Source organism: Lactuca saligna, chromosome 8 (assembly GCF_052625555.1).
Source record: "Lactuca saligna cultivar CGN05327 chromosome 8, ASM5262555v1, whole genome shotgun sequence".
Taxonomy (NCBI): domain Eukaryota; kingdom Viridiplantae; phylum Streptophyta; class Magnoliopsida; order Asterales; family Asteraceae; genus Lactuca; species Lactuca saligna.
Genome location: NC_136424.1, coordinates 78161961 through 78177296, shown reverse-complemented (window position 1 = coordinate 78177296; position 15336 = coordinate 78161961). Strand labels below are relative to the sequence as shown.

The 15336-nt window shown below is 32.3% G+C and overlaps 2 long non-coding RNA genes across 7 annotated transcripts; both read right to left on the bottom strand.

The window, feature by feature from the left end:
• Window positions 1-7943: 7943 nt before the first annotated feature.
• LOC145008469 (uncharacterized) lies at window positions 7944-10297 on the bottom strand. 2 transcript variants are annotated; one of them, XR_013663470.1, is made up of 7 exons: window positions 9953-10297; window positions 9639-9781; window positions 9413-9484; window positions 9225-9289; window positions 8615-8714; window positions 8375-8446; window positions 7944-8228 (listed from the first exon to the last, which is right to left on the bottom strand). It is a non-coding gene; the product is annotated as an uncharacterized LOC145008469 (long non-coding RNA). The 2 variants fall into 2 exon arrangements; XR_013663469.1 differs by lacking the exon at window positions 8615-8714 and having other exon boundaries at window positions 9953-10293.
• A 757-nt stretch (window positions 10298-11054) lies between these two features.
• Window positions 11055-14452, bottom strand: LOC145011242 (uncharacterized). 5 transcript variants are annotated; one of them, XR_013664070.1, is made up of 6 exons: window positions 14038-14452; window positions 13615-13927; window positions 13387-13508; window positions 13043-13144; window positions 12318-12440; window positions 11055-11388 (listed from the first exon to the last, which is right to left on the bottom strand). It is a non-coding gene; the product is annotated as an uncharacterized LOC145011242 (long non-coding RNA). The 5 variants fall into 5 exon arrangements; XR_013664068.1 differs by lacking the exon at window positions 13043-13144 and adding an exon at window positions 11969-12086; XR_013664069.1 differs by lacking the exon at window positions 13043-13144 and having other exon boundaries at window positions 13615-13779; window positions 13876-13927; window positions 14038-14450.
• Between the last annotated feature and the right edge of the window lie 884 nt (window positions 14453-15336).

Here is a 15336-nt window from a genome sequence, read left to right as displayed (position 1 = left end):
TCTTCAGTCACTTCCTAACTCGTATAGTGAGTTCGTAAGAGAGTACTATATGATGAACCACGACGTGACCCTTATTGATCTCACCTATATGCTTATTGTTGCTGAATCAGCAATGGTTTGGCGCAATAGAAAAACAAAATTGATTGGTGAATTTGCCTTCAAGACCTCTATGGATATAGACAATGGCAATGAAAGACATGCAATGATCGAAAAGTTTGATCATAAGATAAAGGCGATGTCTAAAGTAGTTCCATGTGTTGTTCCAAAAGAGTCAATTTGCTTTTATTGCCAAGAGAAGGGGCATTGGAGACGAAGTTGCCCTAATTACCTAAGAGATCTAAGAGATGGGAGAGTCAGAACGTATGGCTCTACTTTAGGTAAGAATCCACTATCTAACTCCATTAAGTTCCTATTCATTGATTCTTAATACATGATGTGATAAGATTGTATTTGAATGTTTTGTAGGATCGGTGAAAAGAAAGGAAGCTTGATAAGAGAGCAAGATGAATCTAATCACAAGAGATGGATCTCGATCGCATGCACTTGAAGATTGGATTTTGACCTTAGATAGTTATGATAGAGTTGTTAGAAATTTTCCTTTTACATAGTTTTCAATAGATTTTGCATTGTAAGGACAAATGTTTTTCCGCTGCTTTTATAAATAAAATAAATTTTGACTTATTTATTTATTTGTTTACTTCCTTGCAATGAAATCGTTATGAAAATTGATGTTTGCATATTTCTACAACGAATGGATATGATTCTTAGTTATGTTATTTATGGAAATGTCAAGAATTTACCAAATAGGGAGAGTTTCTCATCGCCCAAAGTTTCAATTGGACATAAATTTGGAATCACGCAACTTGGTTGCATGATGAATGAGAAATTTCATATTTGGAAATTAGACAAATTCGTTGACAAAGTGTCAAGTGAAGGACTAGGAGATCGAGTACACAAAGTTGTGTGTTGATCAAGTTCACCATAAGAGTAACAAAGATATTCGTCATGATTTACTAAAGGTTTAGTAAATATGATTATACTTACAAGATTAAGTGTAATTCTGAATTGATTAAAGGGTTTAGATCAATAGTAGAACGAATAAGAAGAATCAAGTAGGCAGAAAAATAAAAGTTTCTCCATTCTAAGAAGAAGGGAGAGTAGCTTTTATGCTTTATGATAGGTCTTAATGATTAAGAACCATATCTCAATTGATCCTGTAAGTGAGTCTTAGTACAATTGTATGTTTAAGAAGAGGAATCAAGGATTGAAGAAATGGTTAAATCAAGAAGTCTATCATACTTCGTTCCAATAACAAGTCTTAAAGTTAAGATTGTGACAATGAGTGAAAAGTATTAAAGGTTTATAACATTCATCAAATGTGGAAAGTTGTGATGTCTTGAATAAGACAAAGACCGACTAGGACCAATTTATGAAGTGTTTTGATAAAAACTACACTAACTCTTGAATATTTGTTTGTCAAGAAATGTTTATTGACAAAAGAATCTTATATGTCAAGGAGTCAGTGGGAGTCTTAATGGTCTGGAAAGGCTTCAAGAACAAATCAAATAAACCTTATTGATCATCACTAGCACACGAGTTAAGGTTTGCAACCTATCGTGTTGACATTATTTTGTTTCTGTGCTATTCCAATTAAGTTAATTATGCATGTGAGTTCTTTGAGTTCTCATTTTGAATGCATAAAAGGCAAAGCACCTTAATCAATGAAAGGTACATTGATAGGAAAGGGTGAGCTGCTTAACTACTTGGAAGACGTGGTGGGCAGCTGTGCTACCATAAGGCAAGAAATCAAGATTAAGAAAGTTCAGTCCATATGAGTTTGAATTTGTCGTAAACTTTGGTTTTAACAAATTCACATGGATAGGAACAAATACACCATTTAAATCTAAGTGTCATAAGATTTCCTCCTTCATGAAAATGATTGTGAGGAAATGCTTTCACTAAGAAAGATTTTAAGAAGATAGTGATTGTAAAATTGCATTCTCGAATTCGATTATGGTTACGGTATTCCTTTCCATAATTCGAATTGTGAGGTTTGGCAATTAGTCTTAAGTGTTAAGACACACATATGAACTATCTAAGGCAAAGGTGTATAAGTTCAAGAAGCCTTGATAAAAGATTATCAAAGCATTAAGTATTAGAAACATGGAAATTCAATAGGTATTGTTTTTCTGAATGTTAAGATGTTTGTGAATACATGTCGAAGCTAGTGGGAGCATAAGTGTTATGTTTTATAATAATCATCATGATAGTGGGAGCATAAATGTTATCATTGTATGATTATTATGGAAAGTATTGCAAGTTGGCAATATTAATTATAGAAAAACAAGAGTTATACCTTGCAAAGTCGTAAGGGTTGTAAAGTTGTTTTGCTATAATTAAGGGAGAGAATATTATGCTTCATTTCAAATCTAAAGGCTTAGGTTGAGAAATGTTAATAAATTTAGTCAGAGGTACATAGTGTGTTCTTAAAATTTTGATTATGATTACGGCATTCCTTTTCACAATTCGAATTTTGAGAACATAGCAAATAAAACATTATGCATCGTGTCCCATACGCTTCGGGTAAAGGATCGATTGCAAGTGCTTTAATATTTGACCATTCTAAAATTTTCCACATGTCTAGCGCATTTAAAGGAAAAAGGGACTAGAATTGGTTTTGACTAAAATAATTAAACAACTATCAAAGGACAATCCAAAGTTCGACGATGATTGGTTGCTTGTGAGTGGTTGGAAGCATGGTATTGGATGGACCATATTGATATTATTATGAATAGATAAGATTCTATTAAGAATGACTTGTCATATGGAAAATATGGAAGCGTGTCCATATTAGGAATTGAATATTGAAAATCTATGTCTAGATTAGAAACTTTTGTGCAAAAGGATGTTCGAAGGAATGTACTTTGAGTGAGAGACATCATATCTAAGGAATTGTATTGTAACAATCTCCGATAAAAGACTTTGTAATTTCATTGGCAATAGTCTTTGTGACTTTGGTTAGTGATATTACGAAAGAATCATTGCATAGAATATTAGAATCTAGCATATTCTATAAGTAGCGAGAATTTGATATTCTTTTACTTATGGAAAAAGGATTTGGAGTTGTGAAATGAGAATGATTGGAAATGTGTTCAATTTGATCTATTTCACAAAGTAAGAACTGTAGGTAAACATTGTGTGCATGCTAAGAGCATGAGACAAGTGTAATAATTCAAGTAAGAAGTTGATTACCCGAAACGACAAATAATGAGTAATCGATATGGTGATAAATAAAATGAGTTTTATTTATACTCAAAGGGTTGAGGCCATATGGGATTAGTATTATTCTTGTGTTTCACTTTGCATGTTTTGACTTCCAGAATAATTGAGTTTATTAAGAATAATCGAATTATTCAAACAGGCCACAGTCGTTCATATGTTGGAAGTAGATATGAATGAAGACTGTCGTGAATTGGTGTGTGGATTGTCTAAAAGAGTATTAGACATAAGCAAATGTTTGCTGCAACATTCATGAGTGCTTATGAATATGAATTTGAGCATTGGATTAAACCCACGCTCACTTGGATCACTCCATGAATTGTATCACGAGTGATTGGTGAGACGATAACATCTTATATTCTTGAAACCGAAATGTGTGAGTTGTATCTTGGTAATCGGTTGCACATTGATAATATGTAAACGCACTAGTAACTTGGTGTTATAAAACATATTGTTGTGTGTGATTTGGTTAGTGAGTGCAAGTAAGCATTGTATCAAAGTTTATCCGTTCCTTTTATCCAAGGTAGGATAAAAGCGATATCTTTGGGCCCCTCGATGGTTTAGTGATGACAAACGTAAATGCTCGGTCGGGCTAGGACTAATTTGATTTGTTCAATGAGTCAGTCATCATAAATCAGAAATCGAGAAGTAGTACAAAGAGAATGATTAGAAATCATATCTCATATGATATCTAGAATGGAGGAATATATAATCCCTTATCTAAGGACATGCGTATCTGATAGGATCAGAGTTAACAGCGGCTTTGGAAAGCTACGATTGCAGATCAGGATCTGAAGTCATACGCATAATAGTTATTAGACTTATCCAAGTGGGAGACTGTTGGATTAGTGTCTAAGTCCATAACTATTTTGGTATGTACTTGACCCGATGTTGCATGGTCCTTTTGGGTTGCCTTCACCAAAGCAACTTGATAGGATGAATTATGGAGAGAAAGGTTAAATATGATTTATTAATATATTATGAGAATAATATATTAAAGGAGAGATCATATTGTTTAATTAATATTAGTCAATAATTAATTGGTAATTAGTTTTGTGACTAAAAGAGATTAATTAAACTTAAGGGACTGGAATTGTAATTATAAGATAATTATAATTTGGGCCATGGATTGCCTTATATTAAGGTGTGGACGAATTCTATGGGGAAAGCCCATATGAAATCATCCAAGGCTTAATTAAAAGGCTCCATGGGTTGCTTAGGGCTTAAGCATCCAAATTAGGGTTTCCTTGTTAGATAACCCTAATAGCCCAACTATATAAAGACCCCTTAAGGCTCAAAAACATGGCTAATGATCTTTCTAGGGTTTCACACGTTTTTGGGCAGCCTCCAACCTCTCTCCTCTTCATCCTCTTGCTTATGGTGTTTGTGAACCATTAGAGGAGTGACACTTGTGACTCTAAGCCTTCCAAAGTCAATACAAGGAGATTTGGGATTGTTATTGCTACATAACAATCAAGGTAACATTATAAACTTATTCTTATGGCTAATATGATTATTAAAATGCTAGAATTAGGGTTTATAGTCTTGGATTCAAAGCATGTACAATAGAGAAACCTAGATCCAAGCTTTAGGGTTTGTATGAGCACATAGGATGTCTTATGACCAAAACCCATCAGTATAAACTCTGGCGACTATGCATACTTAGTGCCTAAACCCGGTGATGATGGACTTCGTGTCGATTCCTTAGGAATGAATGAACGAGGAATAGCTGATTCTTAGGGTAAATCCTTAAGAGTAAATATGATAATGGAGATTGGTAATTGGGTTAATTGTTTGATGAATAAACATAATAATTATATTATTGTGGGTTGAAAACCCTATGTACTCACCAGGTTTTCAAACCTAACCCACTCCATCTTATTTGTATCATAGGTGACGATGTAAAGTTACGTTACACTGAGAGATTAAACAGATATAGATCACTAGTGTAATTGAATGTAAGTTTTGTTTGTGCTTATGTTTCTGTATTGACGATGACATACCAAATGTTTAAAAATGAATAAAAATACATTTCTTCGGAAATTCTTGGATAACGTATTTATCATGTTATTCTGGAAACAAATTTCGCAACATTTCTATTAAAATAAGTACTCTGATTTTTATAAATCATAAACAAAATCGGTATTTTCTGACCATGAAAATGAGGATGTCACAAGGGATTCATAATTCATTGATGTTCGGAATTGGATGGTATTCAGAACTGTAACTCGGAATCGGAATAGAACCTGATCGGAAAGTATTTGGTGTTCGGAATTTTGGTTGATTTCAGAATCGGTTTTCTGGTCGTTGTTTTGGAATCAGAGTTCATCCTACTAGTCGTTGTTGCTGTTGATGTTCTTATTTTATCCGATTAATTGGGGAAGACAACTTCAGTTACACTTCTGGTCCCCATACTTTTAGCATAGTGATAGTTTTAGTCCAATTTCCGAATTTGTTACAAATTAAGGGGAAGATGATGCAATATTACCATTTAAGTCCCCTGACTTTCAGCAAGTAACAGTTGTGACCTAATATTCCAAAATGTTTACAAGTTTATGGGTTTTTGAGAAAAATTTGAATTTTTCATGAACATATTTTCTCGTAAACAGTAAATTATAGATTCCGACAAGTCTTGGCGGTTCGGAAGGTCGTATTTTGCAAAAACATCAAATTTTTTCAATTATTTCAGATTTTAAACTTCATTATTTATTCCATTTTGTCGAGGAGGAACATAGTAATTATTCATCCAATTCAAGATTATTCTCATGATCATTTGAAGGTTTTATAATCATGTTTTTGATTATTAAAAGGGGAGAATTTTATATGATCATTCGAAATTGGATTGTGACTTTTCAAATTTGAAGATTTTTGAAGCTTGTGGTAGCAGTATGAAGGTAGATTTTATAGAGAAGTTTTCCTTGAACTCTTCTTAAGCTTTTACAAAGAAGTAGCTTTTACAGAGAAGTTCACATTGAACTCTTATAAAGCTTTTCAATACCTCTGACTTTTAGTGATTTCTTGATCAAGTGATGTTACGAATCTTAAATTTGGTTTGTTACATGTATTTTGAAACTTTGACTTTTGAGCCAAGTTCATATATATATATATATATATATATATATATATATATATATATATATATATATATATATATATATATATATATATATATATATATATATATATATAGGGAAAAGTGAATATACCCTTAAGGGTATATAAGTTTTGGTACCCAAACTCACTATACTACGTCGTTTTGTATCATATATATATACATTGTAATTGTCTAATGTTCTTATAATTCAACTTCTAACTTGATTTCATTCAAAGATTTTTATAAATTTCACATTTATTTTCCTCTTACATAATTTTCATTTTCATCTGTAATATATATAGCCTAATTGATGTTCGTAAAAAAAATGTGATGTAAAAGGAAAATAATAATGAAATTTTGAAAATCTTGAAAGTAAATCATGTTAAGGATTAAAGTTAAAGAACATTATAATAAATATATCAAACAAAACGAGTATTATTGTGAGTTTATGTACCTAAGCTTATATACCTTTAAGGGTATATTCACTTTTCCTATATATATATATATATATATATATATATATATATATATATATATATATATATATATATATATATATATATATATATATATATATATATATATATGAACGGCACGAAGTTCATATTTTGATGTACATTCTTTACTTCCAAAGACTGTTATCGAGCAGAAGTTACATGCTATTGAACTAATTTTAAGAAAAAATAAAGTGTGAGAGACAAGCAATTCATGTATATGATAGGATTTACATTTGTTTTTCAAAATTCCTAGGTATATAAAACCGACATACGTTATGTGTAGGAATTGAAAACAATTTAGGGAGTTGATAGTGATGACTTGGAAGCCATCACGATTATTGCCAAATTATCTTAGCTAATTTTGAATTGATTTATAGTTTTTTGTTTTAAAACATTGACTTTTGAACGAAGTTCAAATTTTGATGTACATTCTTTACTTACAAAACTTATTACTTACACCTTAAATACTCTTTAAGGTTATACTAACTTAGTAATAAAAAGGAGTATTGTTTACAATTAAGTTAAAACAACTACCCTTGTTTTGCAAATGTCATCGTGTTTATATGGTAATAACAGCAACAACATCATGAACTAGAAATGTCCCCCCCCCCCCCCCCCCCCCAAACACACACACATACATACCCACCCATACACACAGACACGTACATACCCACATACCCACACCCTCACAGACACACACACACAAACCTACACCTACCCCCACAAACACACATACACACACAAACACACACTCGCACCCCCACCCACCCAACACCACCACAACAATCACCGACCTACCATCACCACCACCACCACTAACCCGTCACTAGCACCACCACCATCACCACCACTGATAAAATTGACGCCGCCACCACCATCGCCTGTCATCACCACCACCGCCGCCGACCCGCTACCGCTACCGTCACCGCCCCCACCCACACCCTACTACCACTACCGTTTTTTAAAAATGAAAACCGATAGAAAAATAGACATTTAAACACGTTTTCTAATTTTCTAAAACTGAAAATGAAAAATGAATAAGTTTAACTAAACGCGTTCTCTAAATTTTTCAATGAAAAATGAAAACGGAAAATGAAAATTGTTTTTCCGTAACTAAACGCAACCTTAGGTTTCCTGTGCCTGACAGTGAGCTCAAAGTTTATACATGTCGAATCCATTTTCACAGACAGTCCTTACATGTGAGAAGGATAAAAAGGGTATTATAGGAAATATATAATCTTGAAGTATGCAACTATCTAACAATTTCATTCATAGAAACCACATTGTTCTTATCTAAATTGAAGAAATATTCTTTAGCCTTACTCCATTGTTGTGACCCATTTGCACATTTACCAAACCTGTAATGTAAATAAAAAAGAAGTTGTAAAGGCTAATAACTATGGGGAAAAAATGGACAACAATCTTTATAAAATATGCAGAAAATGTTGTTCTACTTTCATATAATATGATTTCTACATATTTCTGTAAGTTGGTAGCTTTAAACCTAGTGTTTCAAAAGAGGAAGTGTCGATCCATCTTCTTTTAGAGATGTGTTTGGCTTTAGATGAGAAAAATCCTACAGGTTAATAGGTGAACATCATAAGAACCAATTTCAAACAGAAAATAATACATTTTCAGTCCTACAATAACAAATGAATCACTTGAATATAAACTTTTTGAAGTTCATGCTTCTTTAATGAAGTTAAAAGAACGGAAAAGAAACTAAACTTACTATCCTCCTTACCTTCCTCATGTTCCTTATTTTCAATATCTTTACAAAAAGATTGCCTTTAGTATGCTTTGATTACCTCCGGTTTTAGTTTTTGTAACCGGAGGTTCTCTTCCTTAAAAGAATACATAAATATGTAATTAGCAACTAAGAATGAGCCTTGTAACTGAAATAACCTGATTGCATATGTATATAAAATTGATTTTTTTCAAAAAAAACTTTTGTTTTTTTTTTTTTCTAAAAAAAGCCATAACCTTTTAATTTTCCAAAAAAATCCTCACAACAAGGTTGATTGCTTCTATGATGATAAATCTAAAATCCAACAGAAAAACAATCGACATAAAGATCAAATCATAACAGCAAACATGTTTGATCTTTAGTTCCATACATGTGTCTAATTAATTTCCGTTCTTTTGGTTTAAGACACTAAGGAGGTTTGAGCTATCACTAATTGCAATTTTTGTAGTAGTGCATGAAATTTCTATAATGCAGTAGCATGTGAAATCTGTTTGGGAGTTTCATTGATGGCTTCTATATGATAGTTACATCATAATACACATACAGACAATACATCAAACAGTTGGTGTGCAAGAAACCAAAGAACGTAAAAATAGTGTGATATTACCTTGGGAAAAAATTTGTTTCTCAAACAGTTGGTTGTTCATGTACTTCAACAGCATAAAACATCATCTATGGAAATATAATGAAAATATTAAAAAATTATTCCAGTGTTATTCAAGAATTTTTGTAAACAATCAAAATGTATAAATCATAAAAGCTATAAAATTAATAAAACAAATATTCAAAGTTTACCTCGTTTTTCTAAAGGCAAAGTTTCCATCTTCTAATGTTTTAGAAATGTGTTGAAAAACCCCCAAATTAAGCCTTTAATACCCAAAATCAAAACAAATAACTAAGCTTAGTATGTTCTTCAATATTCCCTTGAGGATTACACAAAACCAAAATCGTAGTAGAGCACATGCAAATTGTATAAATGATAAAAACTATAAAATTAATGAAACAAATGTTCAAAGTTTACCTCTTTTGTACAAAGACAGGTCTCTATCTTCTAATGTTTTAGACTAGTGTTGAAAAGCCCCAAATTAAGCCTTCAATACCCAAAATCAAATGCAATACCTACTCTTCCGATTTGGGTGGTCCTGCTGTGGTCCTGCTCTGACTCTAAAATCAAAAACACAAAAGAAAGTAGGGGTAAGATAATGAAAGTCAAAAATTAGGGGTTGGACAGGTCGTGGTTATACACTTATACCCAAAGGGAATTGTGCCTCAGTTTTATTGCAAATGGAAGAATACGACCTATGGATAGAGGAGAAAATAAAACTGTAACTTTACCTTAGTTCAAACCGTTAGTAGGAGCTAATAGAGAAAGCATTGTGTATTTGCAGAAGCCGAACTCAACAGATCGAAAACACATGAGGTAAAGTCGACGGTAACGGTGAGAAAGAATGATGGAGAGTCAGATACATTGACGAATCAACATGTCATCATTGACCAACAGTAGCGGTGGTAAAGTCGCTGGTAACGGAAAGATAAGGAAGATTCTACGTCATCTGCTTTTCTCCAACGTGTTTGGTGGTAATCGACAGCAATAAGCGGTGGTGGAAAGCTTTTTGGGAGAATGAAGCCGACAACAGGTGTAGATGCATAGATGTAACTCAGGGGAGAAAAAGCGGTGGTGGATTTACCTAGGTAAAGCGGTGGAAACAGAGTAAAATACATGATTGGACGGTGGGAAATTAATAGAAAATTGGTAAAAAAAATAGAAAATTGGTCCAATAAGGTTAATTTACTGTTCGTAAGGAAACAGTAAATTAATATGTATATAAATAGTAAAAAATTATATTAATTTCCATAACATGTAAAATCTGAATAAAAACATGTTAACTGGACTTCGTAACTGGTTGACTCCTAAGTAACCAACTAGAAATACAAGATTAACAAGTAATCTAAGTTTACGGTTTTTGACAAAAATAAGTGTTTATTTATTTATTATTTTTATTTTTTTATTTTTAAATAAAACTTAAAAACTACTATGTTATTTTTAATATTTATAAAGTATTTTTTTAATGAATAGGACATAAAATACACATTGTTTCGAATGAAATTTAAACCCTTAGTATTTAAGGGTAGTTTTTTTTTTCGCACTATAAATTTTTTTTAAAATTTTTGTTTTTAAATTCATACTAAAATGTTTAATTGTTTATATGTTTTATTAGGTTGTCCGTAATGGTCTTCACGACCAGGGGCAGAACACAAGTACAAAAGCTTGGGGGCCGAAATCGAGACCTTCAATGATGGAACAACACTATTATCTTTTCTTAATAAATATGCATAATAGCAAACTTGAAAATAATCTAACCATTGCCAAATCAAAATCAAAATCAAAATATCATGACCAACTTATAATAATAATAATAATGATAATAATAATAACTAGAGAAGAGACCCATGCTTTGCATGAGTCCGAAGGAATTTTTTCAGAGTTAAATAAGGGTTTTTTGGTCATTACATATATAGGGGCTTGTTGACCAGCAGGGATGAAAAAGAGCAACAATCTTAATGAAAATTGACATGTAAGCAAAGTAACCCCAAAGAATTGAAATGGGAATTATACATTGCAATAAATTTGTCACTTGTTGCTCATTGAGTCTAACAGGTAAATAAGCCTATATATGCTTTTCGGGGTCAAAGTTTCCCTTTGACTCTCCACCGTCATAACGCTTCATTACAACTTCGTTGAAGTTCTCCAACTCCTCGTCCACAGCACTCTGCAACAAATAACAAACTACTTTCATTAATGTGTGTATTATATTATAGCATTCTACTTTCACCTTTTTTTCTCATTGCTAATGCCCATGAATAAAGAAAAGGGTAAATTTTAGGACATTGCAATTTTTTTCGTAGATATAATCAATGTAATTAGTTTTTTTTTACCTGTAATAGGGATGAACTAAAATTTTTAACCGATACACTAACGTAATCAGTTAATATTAGAAGTAACAAATAAAGTACGTTGCTATTAAAGGGAAAGGTACATAAAATATTAAATTATGTTTCCCTTAGTAGCACGAAAATGCAAACATGTTGTTATGTGTGTGTTATGTTAAGTCAAAAGTTTGAAATAGCCATCTAATATGAATAAGCATGAGATAAATATCATTCCTTATCGTGTCTCCAATCTATATTTCTAAGAGTTTGGCATGCCACACTCACCATTCTCCAAAAGCCTGTGATGTGATTTGATTTAAGTGTTGGATGATTTGGTGGGAGCTTCTCATTTAATTCATTATAAAAAAAATCTCAAATCAGATATAACATATATATATATATATATACAGAATTACGTACACACACTATTTCAATCAGTGCATTGTCCTTTGACCTTGAGTCCACGTGTTAAGTCGTTTAATGTGGCAGCAAGAGTAAGTAACTTGCGGATCTTTAAAAAAATCTGGATAACATATCCCTTTTTAAAAAAAGTGGACATAAATGGTATTAGCTAAAAGAATATATATATATATTGGCACCATTAGGGCATTGCAAAATGAAGCTATCTTAAGAAATATGTGAAATTCTTGGTTATTTTTGACAAAATCATTAAGAAAAAGTGGCTATTTTAATCTTTTTCTCATGTTTTTATCCTTAAATAATCATAATCATGTGACATTTAGCCAATTTCAAGAATAAGAAATCTAACCTTGGGAGCATCGACCAACTTTGGTGGAGTTTAACATCTCTAAATTTGATCTCTTCACGCCCAGGACACTTTATTTCATCCTTATTTGGCTTCTTCTTTTTCTTTTTTCGTTCTTGTAGAAGTCTGTAAATATCATTTACAATGACAGTGAAATAGCAACCAAAAAAAGAAACCAAACAGCTAAAATCATAAACACTTTTATAAGCAATAGTCCAGCTGCTTTTAGTTCCTCTCAAATATCCGGTTTGACACTAAAAATATCACCACAAGATCCATAAATTTCAAACTGAATGGGACAAAAGAAAAAAGAAAGTCGGGCGTGTAGATTTATATTAGAAAAATATATAAATCAGTTGGGGTTTTGTCTATTGATGATGAGATATCGCATACCCTATCATGCCCATTTCCTACTGAAAAAAGAAATTCCGTATAAGGATTGCAATATATATAAAGGGAAACACCATCATAATTGAAGATTTTCAGTAAAAAAGAAGGCCCTGACACACAAATTGTTATCAACCTAAAATCTAAATTCTTTACAGATGCATAAGCATTAGGTACATCAAGTATTAATTCCATTCTAGGTCATTTAAACACTTAATTTACCATCATGTACTTCACTATTTATTATGTGAAGCAACACATGTTGATAAATCTGACAAAAGAATTAAAAAATTATTGTTTGAAGAACTAATATTCTTTAAAGCATTTCATCAAACACTTACTATGCATCTTCAATCTGCCAAGTTTGAACAACAAAAACAATATAATAACCCAAATACTCTTTTCCGTAAGGCAAAGGTATCGACTAGGCAAGACGTCGGTGGCTGATCAATCGAAAAGAATAAGTAAACTGCCAAAACTAAAATGAAATACGTAGCAAACATACAGATTAATAAGAACATCAGTATCAATTGTATGAAGTAAATAAGCAACTGATCTGGTGGGTTTCGTATGTGATAACATGGTAAGCATGTAGAATTCATGAATAATACATATGTAGTCCTATACAGTCGCACACAATGGTAAAATCAGGATCTAAAGAGACGAATAGTGATACAATACATACGTTGCAAGAGGTATTTGTTTTCTTTATTTTCTGATTTATTGACAACGAGATGAAGACAACCTTGATCTCCCTTCTCTCTCTTCCTGGGCGATATTTGTTTTCTTTCCATTCTCAGTTTAGCCCTAGCAAACATACACAAATGACATGATAAGAGAAATCGTCACTGAATTTTTGAAGCAATCGAATTTGGAAGACGAATAGATAGAATTAAAAATAATGAAATCATACCTGATGATTGAAGACCTGAGCAGCGAAAGCGAACAACAGTGAATGGAATGTAGAAGTGTGACTTTTAGGGGGTCAATTCAAGATACAAAGCGAGTGAGGCAACATCGATCTCCCTTCTCTCTTTTCCCGAGCGATATTTCTTTTCTTTCCATTCACAGTTTAGCCCTAAAAAAGACACACAAATGAGACGATAAGAGAAATGATCACTGAATTTTTGGAGAAATCGAGGGGTTTTGGGTGCTCTAAGGTGGTTAATGCTACGTTGTCCTTGTGGTTTTAGATTGTTGATTCTGATATCCCCTTTCTTGAACACCTATAAAGCAGAAATCATAAAAATGTAATTACTCAAATACGGTAGGCATAAGAAATAAAACTAAATAAAATTATGAAGTAATTAGGGTTTTTAGAGAGACGTATCCTAACAATTTTGTGAAGCTCCAATCGATAAAAGGAGACAACCATGGAAGCACCTGTATGGTTATTTCGCTTGTTCAACCCTCCTATATATATGTGCAAAAAGCGGCGATTTAGGGCAAGACATGGAGTTCGATGAAAGATATGGAAAAGGGAGAGGGAAGCCAAAAGAAAAATAGAGTGGTGATGGAAGGATCGGGAAGGTCTATCCGTGGGGAAGAGGCGGTAGATTACTAACACTTGATAAGAGAGGCGATAGGAAGAATCTGGAGGCGGCGACCATAAGACGATGAAGACAAATCGAAAACCGAAGAAAAGCATTCGCGGAGGAACGGTGATGGGTGGAGACGAAACAGAAGAGAGAAGGTAGAGAAGACCAAAATTAAAACACGTAGACATTTTAGGCGGTGGATCGGTGAGATTAAACCAATCCAATTATACTAACTAACCAACGAACAGTACCTGTGGTCAGGAACTGTAAGCTAAGAATGGATAATTTTAATATATATATATATATATATATATATATATATATATATATATATATATATATATATAATAACAGCAACAATTAGGTTAACATTGATTATCATATCATATTGTATAATGTTTTTTTTCGGTTTTTTATCACATTCATTTATAGGAAAAAAAAAAACAATATTAAACCCTAAGAAACAATGAAAAGACATAACAAACATCCTAATAGGTAAGGTGATAGAGAACATATAATATTATTTTTTTGAAAAAGCAACAGATAATATCATTATGTATGAAGAAAACACAAAAGTAGTAGAGAACTGATAATACCATTGCATACGAACAAAACACAAAATTAGAAGCATATCATCTTTACTTGAAATCAGCGAGGAGGCAATACAAGAATATAGAGAGAGCAATAGATACGTTGCGAGTTACAAGTGAATAAACGTTGGTGGTTAAAGCAGAGAACTGTAGTTCAAGCGGAGGGCGGTGGTTGATCTAGCCTCTAGCGACTCCGGTCATAGAAATGACGAGACAGGTAATGGAGAGGAGAGGAGAGCATTAGCGGCGATTCAATGTTTTTTTTGTTCCCTGGGTGTAAATCTAGAACGAGGGTTTCTGTTTTCTCGAAGATTTATAAAAATGAAAAAAAAAATCTTGGAAGTTCTTAGCAAAATTATAGATATCGTTTGGATATTTAAAATATTTTTAACTTTGTTTCCTTTTGATTAAACGATTTCAAATATTTTAAAATCTTGATTGGAAACATCCATAAAAAGCATGCCAATTTTAAACTTTTTACAACATTTAGAAACCAATAGTTATTAC